General features: G+C 44.7%; 1 pseudogene; it reads left to right on the top strand.

The window, feature by feature from the left end:
- The first annotated feature begins 5,606 nt into the window (after window positions 1-5,606).
- Window positions 5,607-10,110, top strand: LOC118724465 (annotated as a pseudogene).
- The last annotated feature ends 452 nt before the right edge of the window (window positions 10,111-10,562 follow it).

Here is a 10,562-nt window from a genome sequence, read left to right as displayed (position 1 = left end):
CAGGCAGAGGACATGGAGTCTGGCTCCTGCTATTGACCTTTGTCATCAGTGTTTGCTTGTTCACCATCCCAGTGGTAGAAAAACAGTCTCTACCTCACTCTGTCTCCCAAATAGCATGAAAGTGCATTTCACTGGCAGACTCAAATCCCATCAGAAACTGGAGGGAACATAAGTGAAGGTAGGAATATACCTCATGTCAACATGTATTATCGAGCTTGGGGCTTTGGTCCTTGTTTTGAGGCCTTTTGTACACAAGAATATAGAGTAAGATTCGTTCACAAATGGTGGGTCCATTGTCCCAAATCCTAGCTAACTTTAAGTGTTCCTGAGAAAAGTTTCAAAAGTGATGTGCTTCATAATATTAAGACTGGTTTGGCTTTCCTCTGGCTAACATTTGACAGAGGGTAGGCACAGAAGCACCATTTGGAATCTTAAGGCTAGAGTGTGAGTTTCACTCCCACCACTTTCTAATAGTCATTTAATGTTTCTGAGCCTCAATTTTCATTTGAATTGTGAAAAAAAGATAAGGAGATTATTATTAGAATAGAGGCCCCGATGCTCAAAGATTCATACAAGATTGGGCCTTCCTTCCCCTGGCTGTGGGCACTGCCTTCGCTTTGGCCGGAGCGGCCTTTTAGCTTTGGCTAGGAGCTGCCTTTCCACTTTCCCACGCTGGCCAGAGGCCCAGAGTGGCTGGGGTGGTGCAAAACGCCTGAGTGCCACCCTGACCCCAGCTGCTCAACACCATCCTATGCAAATTAACCCGCCAATTTGTTGGATTAATTTGCATACCGATTCCTGATTGGCTGGTGGGTGTTGCAAAGGTACGGTCAATTAACATGTTACTCTTTTATTAGGTAGATTCCGGGGAAATGATGGATTTGCCTTTTGCAAAGCTTGTTGCAGAGATTTGGAGAACTGGTGGCTGATTGCTTTCACTGTCTCCCTGGCCAGGAATGTCTCTCAATGTGAGAGTCACCTTGACCAAGGACATGCCCCCCCCCTATGGGTGGACTATGCCCACTAATTGGGCAATGGGGAGAATGGGGGGAGGGTAGAAAAAAATCAGCTACCTTGTCTCAATTAAGAGCGACTCTGAAGAGCCCCCCAGCTCCAGAGCTTCCCATGGGATCAGATGCAGGTTCTACTGTACCTGCATCCAAGTTCAAGCTCTTCCTCTGCCTCTCCTGCACTGCTTACCCCTCACAGACGTTGATTCTGAGGCCACTCTGCTCCCAAACTTCCTGCACATAAATCCCTGGCTCTCTGTTTCCTGGGAAACCTAAACATCAACACTGGCTTAGCAGAAAGGGATTTTATAAAGGAGAATAGGTGCTCCAAGAAGGCCAGCAAGGGTGGCGTGGAGAATGGGTTCTAAGAAAGAAAGCTCCGGGTGACTCCATAGACCCTCCAGTGGAGGTGCTCCTGCTTCACCATGCACAGAGACACTTCCGTGTGTGTCACTGACACTGTTAGGACGCTGCATGTGACTGCTGCGGCCTCTGCCACTCCTGACTCTGGAGTGAGTGGGGTTGCCACTACCTTCTCCAGAATGGATTGGATTCAGTATCTGTCGCTCTGCCATTCTAGCTTTCTGCTTGAAGTCTGGGATAAGTGAATCTGATTGCCAGAGACCAGCTCATCTGCCTCTAGCCTAGGAAATCAGTAAAAGAAGGGGGAACTCATACAGTGGGGATTCTTTCAATGCTGGACCCACTATTGGGAGAGAAATAGTAAATGCCCCGTAGAAGCATCACTGAGATGTTGGTGATGGGACTGTATGGGAATGGGTCCTTGCAAATAGCCTAATTGTATTTTATTGGGAGCCTTTGTGAGGTCATCATCTTAACCCACAGTTAAACCCTATTTTACTAGATCAGTAGAAGGACTTCACTGCCTTTGGAAGCACAGACCAAACCTGAAAGTACAGACCAAAAAAAGTGCACAATAAATAATCAAAAAGTAATTCGTAAATACTCAACCTCCTTATGATTCAGAATCAGGCCTTTCTTTTCTGTGCAAACACGCTCTTGGTTTATCTCACACAACCCCAAGGCCTAAAAACCATCTCTGTGATAGTGAATCCAGCATTTATACTACTAGTCTTAATTTATCCGCTGAACTTCAGATTCATCTATCCAACCTTTCCTTTTTAATACCTAAAGGCCAGTAATAAAACTAAAATATGTTTTAATTCTGACTCAAATCTATCTCCAAGACCACACTCTTATCTCAGCAAGTCAAATTGCCCTGAGTCATTCTGAGACGGTTTTCTTTCCTTCATGCTCCCTAATTATAGTTTCTCAGTTCTATCTGGAAATATGTCCTGAATTCATTCACTTTTTTTTTTTTAATCTGAATCATGACAATATCCACAGTCACCAGCCCCCATCTCTTTTGCACTTGAATGACTAAAGCAGCCTCCTGCATGAACTCCCCGCTTCCACTTTTCCTTCTAATCCATTCTTCCCCCACAGGGTCACGTAATCCACCTTCTACTCCAAGTGGACTTACAATAAAATCGAAGTCCCCTGCCAGCTCAGATGAAGACTCAGACATTTCAGCACTGATTTGGGCCCTCCCCACCCTGATCTTGATTCTGGGTTGATTACATGGTGCCAATCACAGGAACCTCATTTAGCTCTAGGTATCCTGATTTTTCATGGCTGGATCCTTTCATTCAAACCTCAACTCAAAGTTCCTTTCTCAAGTGACGTTGCTGGTGACCCCATCTAAAAGAGTCACTATTCCATGGAGTCACTATCATTCTATTACACTTTCCGCATAGTATTTACTACCACCTGAAATTACCTGATTATTGACTCCTCCTTTCCCTCCTCCACTGCAATACAAACTTGTTGAAAATTCCGACTTTGTCTGTCTCATTCACAACTGCAACCCAGTGTCTAGAATAGTACCTGGCAGGTGCTAGACATTCCATGAATACTTCTTGTATGCATTAACCTTACTCATCAGCCTGTCTTGTTTACATAAGTCTAGAGTGGGAGTTTTTAGCCTGACTCCATGTCTCCCCAGCAGGTTTGTGAACTTGGATGGGAAAAAGTGTGCATGCTTGTTTTCACAAACTCCTAACTGACTCCGAACTGTAGTCATATTAGGAGTCCATGTGACTTTATCATCAATAGAAGTCATAGATATTTTCAACTCGTATTACATTGTATCAGACATCTCAAAATATTGCTTATTTTCATCTCTCTCTCTTCAAAATTTGGCTCATTGCTAAATTGATATCAAATGCATTAAGAAGTACATAAAGTACTACATTAAAAATTTTTTTAATTAAATAATTCTAATTAAAGACTAAATAAAATAGAAATATTAAATTGATTGGTTTCTATTATAATCCTATAGATTTTAAATGTTAGTCTGAGAGGGTTCCATGGACTTGACCAGAGTATCAAAAGGGTTTGGGACACATAAAAATTAAGGTATAGAGCTGGACTGCCCAATCTGGTAGTCATAGCTACAGGTAACTATTTACATGTAACTTTAAATTAATTAAAATTAAATTAAAATTCCAATTCATAATAGTACTAGTCACATTGAAGTGCTCAAAAGCCTCACATGGCCCATGACTCCTATAGTAGATGGTGCAGGTACAGAATGTCCATCGTTGCTTTCTATTGGATAGCACTGGTCAAGAGCTTAATGATCACTTCCTGATTTGCTATACTTTGCCCTCACCCCACCCCCAATATTATGAACTACATTCTTCAACAGAAATATTGAGAGTGGATTGGAGACACAATGACCTTTTCTCAGGATTCTTGCTGTTCTCCTTTCTACATAAGCCTTTACTCCATCACCATCTCTGCCCGCCCTCATGGTTCAGAGAGTAGAGTTATCCTGGGCAGTTTGGCAATGAGTCATCTCTTTTCATCATTTTCAGGCTTTTGCCCTGGTACTGGGCAGAGGACACAGCTGAGAATAAATCCCTGTCTCAGAATTACAGAGAATACGTAATTAAAGACAGATAGCATTGCTCAAAATGGGAGAACTAGAGCGATACATCTCTCTCCTTGAGGGTTCCCTCGTACCTGCACCCTGGTTCTTGAGGGGGTAGTGTCCATGCTGGGACATGAGGTGGACCCCTCTGCCAAGCTGGGGCCTCAGAGGAAGTCCCAGCTAGAGTGCCAGTGCTGGTTGTGGTGGCGCTGAGTCAGCAGGAAGGACTTGAGCCTTATCCAAGGAAGGAGAGAACAGACTAGAAGTGGCCCAGCTGCACACTTCAGCAGCGAACTTCCTCCAAACAGTCTGGGCTAATAGCAGCCTAGCCACCCTCACAGACATCAGCTGGCTCAGAGCTGTGCAGCAGCATAACTCCAGAGGCCTCCCTCTTCCTCAATGGCCAAAGCTTTCCACATGCCCAGATACCAAGTTGGAGAGAAACAAGGAGAGTGATGCAAATTGGAAAAACTGACTCATTCAAAAGAGACAGCTTACTGGAATCACCAGAGTCTAGCAGATTAGACTAAAATTCAGTCCTGCCCGCACCCCTCATTAGTCAGTGGTATGGAGGTCAGGGGAAATTGGGTCAGTTATAGAAAGTTCTCTTTGCACATGTAAGCCTGGTGTGAGTAAATCTGAGGCTGGACCCTACCTGACCTGAATCACACAGACCCAAGACATCTTCTGGCTCTTGGTGAATGAGGGTCCTATCAGACCTTCTTAGCTAAAGGGGTGGGGATCAAATACTGAAGCAGTATTCCAATGTCACTGTACCCATTCCATCTCCCTGCACCCTCACAACAAGATAGCCCAGTGGCCCCTGGTCTTCCAGTCCTCTCAGCATTGCTTCTAGCCAAACCTGAGATCCATGTTTTTCGGAGATACCCTCCCTCTGTGTCATGTTGGTTACTGATGAGACTAGTCCTGTGTCTCCAAAACAGAGGGAGCAACGTGCTGTGTCTGTAGATGCTGGGGGTGGCGTGTGTACACAGGCACCGGGATCTCCTTTCTCCTGCTAGTACTGATGTGTGTGTGTGCATGTGTGGGGGATGTGTAGGGGAGGGGTGGTTTGGAGAATAAGGTCAGCAGAAAAGCACAGCACATTGCTTGAGGTGTGGTCTGCTGGCAGGAAAGGACTAGAGAAGTTGACAGTTTCACATCAATTCCTTCCCCAAGCAAAATTTCACTGGTTTTGTTTCCCAGCCTAACTAACTGGAGCATAAACGCTAAATTTAATTAGTTAATTGTTTTAATTGGATTGTGTGAATTTCTCTGTTTCGTTTTGTACTGGGTTGAGTAATGTCCCCTCCCTAAATTTAGGTTCATCCAGAACCTCAGAATACACTTTTATTTGAAAATAGGGTCTTTGTAGATGTAATTAGTTAAGATGTGGTCATACTGAATTAGTATTCCCTAAACCAATAGGGCTGGTGTCCTCATAATAAAAGGTAACGACACACGGAACACACACACACACACACACACACACACACACACACACATGAAGAACACATATGATGGCAGAAGCAAAGAATGGAAATAATGTATCTGCAAGCCACAGAACACCAAGGATTGCCAGCAACCATCAGAAGCTAGGAAGAGACAAGGAAGGGTTCCCGTACAGTTTCAGACAGGGCATGGCCCTGCTGACTCCTTGCTTGTGGGCATCTATCGATAGCACCCAGATAGTGAGAGAATACATTGCTGTTGTTTTAAGTCACACAGTCAGTCTGTGGTGAGTTAGTTGTGGCAGCCCTAGAAAATCATGCTGGGGGAGGAGATGTCATAATAAAACATAAAGAAGGAATATGCAAATTGTTCAGGATGCCATCACAGTAACAGTAATGACCAAATAGCAGGCTATGAGGGGCAACAAGGATAGCAGGGGGGTTAGTGAGGAACAACCAAATGAACTGAACTGCAGGCTGCATGGAATGACCAAGCCAGTGGGTGGGGGGAGCAGTTGGGGGCAACCAGGCTAGCAGGGAGAGGCAGTTAGGGATGAAAAGGCAGGTAGGCAACTGAGCAGTTAGGAGCCAGTAGTCCTAGATTGTGAGAGGGATGTCTGACTGTCAGTTTAGGCCTGATTTCCGGGATCAGACCTCAACCAGCAGTCGGACATCTCCTGAAAAGCTGAGGGAACCCCATTAAAAAATTTTGTGTACTGGGCCTCTAGTCCTAGCTAATAAAGAGGGAATATGCTAATTGACCATCACACCCTCAAAGATGGTGGCGCCCACAGCCATAAGATGGCATCGCCCAATTTCCTCAGCCCCACTGGGGTGGCAGGTGCATGGCACAGCCAGGCCTTCCCACAGGTGAGTCCGGCCCCTCAGCACACCTGCCTCTGGAGTCACCCAGTCCCCTCAGTCTCACAGCCACCCAGAGCAGGCTTGAGGTGCAAGCAAGCCTTTGATGTTGGCTGCCCAGTAGCCCAGGGCCAGCCCGAGGCACAGGCTTCCCAGCTGCACAGGGCTGCCCAAGGCTCAGGTAATCAGGGACAGCCAGGGCTTGCGCTGCTGGTAGTGGTAGCAGCAGAGGTGTGATGGGGGTGTTGCCTTCCCCTGATCACTGGTTGCCTCCTGCCCCTGAGGGCTCCTGGACTGTGAGAGGGGAAGGCTGGGCTGAGGGACCTCCCCCCCCCCGCTCCAGTGCATGAATTTTCATGCATCAAGCTTCTAGTATATATGTAAAACCCTAATATACAAATAGACCAAATGGTGGAACAACTGAACAACCAGTCTCTCTGATGTGTGCTGACCACCAGGAGGTGTGCATGAAACATGGCAGGCATCAGCTGTGGTGGGATGGTGGAGCAGGTGAGCAGGGGTGCCAGACCAAGGCAGGGCACTGGTTGCTGTCATTAGGGTGAGCCTCTGGTGGTTACTAAAATTCTTTGCTCCTGCATGCTGTGGTGCCATCTGGAGTTTGCACCTGCTACCGGCGCTGGCCCCAATCACTTGGCAACATCAGCCGGTGTAAGTGGTGGCTGCCGGCCCTGATGACCCCTGAGGGCTTCTCCACCTCCCCCTGCTCCTGAGGGGTGATTAGGGCAGCAGCTGCTGCTTGCACCCACTGCTGGTGCTGGCCCCAATGACTCAGTGGGTGTGAGAGGGACTGGCACCATCAGCACATGGGAATGGCGGCAGTAGGAGCAGAGCTGCCAGCAGACAGGGGACCAGGGGCTGCAGCAGGAATGGCTGGGTTGGGGCATGGAAGATGGGCCAAGACCTTTCCCTGTGCCCACTACAGCCTCATGGCCCACAAATTCCTTTCAGAGTGCACAAATTCATGCACTGGGCCCCTAGTTTATTATAGTCTCCCATGGATCATCATGGTTTTTCTCTAAATGTAGGTCTAGGAAGGGAATCAGTGGAGGAAGTAAAGAGGGCTAAAGATTAAGAACTCTAAAAGGAATCTTCTACCTCCCCTTCCTTTCCTCCCTTCTCCCTCCCCTTTCTATCCCTCCTCTTCAAGGTTTTCATGCAATCTCAAATGATGCTATTTATGAGCACTGGTGAGAACATACATTAAATGCATAACATTTTCTTAAGAAAATGTATCACCATTGTTTTATAATTAAGGCAATAATTAATTGGAGTAAAGAGAAGGTGTGGAATATAAAACATAAACTCTCCTTAGAGGTTTAAAAAGGAAGATAAAAATGCAACATCAACAGGGAACTCTTTTAGTACTCATTTTAAATAACATAACATATTACTTTTTTAAAGAACATTTTAACTCCTGCCTCCCTTTTTATTTTTAAAATTTTCATGGGGCTGTAGAGACTCATGCTAGGTCTTGGGGGAGACATAGTAATTAGAGACATAAGAATAGCTAGCACAGCTTCACATGGAAAATGTCTCAACTGTGGTCGTCATGACATGGGTTTGGGAACAAGCCACCTCATTCCACAAGACAAAATTGGGTGAAAATAACTTAGTCATAAGAATGCAGAACTGAATCCCCAGGAAAGCATAAAATACATGCTCCAAGGCACACCTTTGAAGATGCCACATTTATCTTGGGCCAAGGATTGTTTACAGAATGCTGTGCGATCCACCCCAGCTGAAACAAGAGACATGGAATGAATATTTTTAGGTCAATGAGTTTCATATTTTACATTTCCCCAGGTCTTCGGCTTCCTTGATTACTCATGTGGAAAGTACTTTAAGAAGAGAGAGTTCAAAGTTGTTTACTGTGACAAACAAACTGGAAGGTGGCTCCCATGAGCCTTTGCTTTTGGTGTTCATGCCCTTATGTAATTTTGTTTCTTTGAATATAGTTAAGACCTGTGACTTGCTTCTAGCCAATATAATATGACAAAGTGATTGGAATGTAACTCCCGTGATCACATTACATTACATAAGATTCTGTCTTGATCGCAGATCACACCAGAGTCTGACTCTCCTTGCTGGTTCTAAAGAATCAAACTTCTATGAGTCCTGCAGCTACAAGAAAATGAACAATGCCAGCAAGTGGGATGAACTTGGAAGCACGTCTTTCCCCATTTGAGCCTCCAGATGAGAACCCAGCTCTGGCAGACAGACTTATAATAGACCCAAGCTGGATGTGCCCAGACCCCTGATCCACATAAACTGTGAGGTAGCCAATGTGTGTTGTTTTAAATCATTGAGCCTGTCGTGATTTGTTATACAGCGATGCAAATGCATACACTTGATACCTTGTTTTTCAGCCAAGTACTCTTAGACTGGGTTTCTCTCTTCAAGAGTTTGAAAACCATTGATTGGAATCCAGAACTCAGAATGTAAAAGGTATAGGAGGCCATATTTAAAATAAAATTTATAGGGCCAAGGTGGCCCAGAGATCTGAAAGCACTGGCGGGAGCTGTTCCACTCCCCCCCCCCCCCCCCCCGCTTCCCCAAGAGCTGCACCTCCCCTCCCGGTGACCTGGCTGGGAAGGGCTCTTAGGCATCTGGACCCCACCGTGAAGGTGTTGCATGGCCCACGGAAGCAGATGCGCGCACCAGAGCAGTCCTGGCACTGATCATGTAGTAGACAAAGCCCCCTCATCAACCAACGGGCCCCACACAAGAGTGGCTACAGCCTGGTGGCCAGCCTCGACAACATTAGGATTCTCTCCACTGTCCTGAAGGCCATTCATTTCTGAGAAGGGCCACCTGTTTTAGTACTAAAACTGGAATCCAGGTGACTGTGGGAAATGCTAAGTGTGTGCAAGCAAATGCTTGTATTCAGGCAGGAATATTTTAGGACTCTAAAGTTCAGGAAGAGCCTGCTACTTTCCTAATTAATTTAACTGGTCTTTTAGACTACTTACCTATTTTTGGATCAAGTCCTGTGCCAGATGGGGGGCGGTCCGTGAAGCATTTTCTGAATTGGATATGATAAGTGAGGTTCTATAGGTCACCATCTCTTCTGACAAGCCTTATTTTAGGTTATCTATGTTTGGGAATGCAGAAAGCTCCCACCTTGACTATCCCAAAGATTCTGATATGATGGAATCCATTAATTGTAATGAAACCCAAGTTAACAGATTTCTTTACTGAAGCCCTCTACAAAGGCATTAGTCCTGTTGTGCAAGGTGCCTATTGGACAGATAACCGAGGCTTCCTCTCATAACAGTATATGGTTAGAAATGAAGATGGACAGGTACATTTTGTGGAGTATTACTGCTGCCTTGAGGAAGAAGTTCCTGATTCAGAATCTTGAGTATGACAATGCACCTTGACATTTTGTCTACATTCATGATAGGTCACATTCACATTCTGATGATTTTGTACTGGATTTCCAAAACAGAAGAGGCACAGAGGAGATAGGAGTAAGATCCCTATGCCCTAAGACAGCGTGTAAGTCAATGTTTTCATGTAGTCACAGATGACCCAGTACTGGACTATCTGTGGAATTCACAGGAATTATGAACCATGATGAAGAAATTATATATTCTATTTAAGTAGGACATTTCAAAAGGTTGAAAATTTAAAGTTTGATGAAGCCATATGTGAAATGTTCTTTTATTTATTTGCTATGAGAAAAAGCAAAGGCATAGTGGGTATTGCTTACTAGCTTGAATTCTGGAGAATATACCTTAAAGCAGTGTTTCTTAAAGGGTTTCTGCCCAGACCAGCACCATCAGCATCACCAGAAACTTGTCATAAACTCTGCAGAAATTCTGATATATGCCAAAATTTGAGAGCCACAGGGTGAAAGGATACTTAAAAAAAAAAAAAAAAAAGTCATTTAATTGCATTGAAGTGGTTGCTTTCCTATGTAATTTCTTCACAAACCTTCTGAAGCTTAGTCCTCACTAAACAAGTCTGAATAATTCTATGATTTATTTTGAAACTATTCATTTTGAAGACATACGTATATGAACAAGATCTAAATAATAAATAAGTAAATAAATAAAATTTTATGAAGTAGTCAAAGTTAATCTTTGAAATTCCCTCTGGCCACTCCACAGTTTCTCCAAGTGCTTCCTGCTTCATTTGCTGCTATGTCAGGTCTCAGGCGTCCTCCTCTTCCTCCCTTCACCCCCCTCAAAGCGCACCTCCTCAGCATCATATTCTCTTGTGACTCCATCATGATCTTTCAAGAAACTTTATTTTACTTAC

This window comes from Pipistrellus kuhlii, unplaced genomic scaffold, assembly GCF_014108245.1.
Source record: "Pipistrellus kuhlii isolate mPipKuh1 unplaced genomic scaffold, mPipKuh1.p scaffold_m20_p_1, whole genome shotgun sequence".
In the NCBI taxonomy this organism is placed as follows: Eukaryota; Metazoa; Chordata; class Mammalia; order Chiroptera; family Vespertilionidae; genus Pipistrellus; species Pipistrellus kuhlii.
This window is presented reverse-complemented; position numbering and strand designations above follow the sequence as displayed.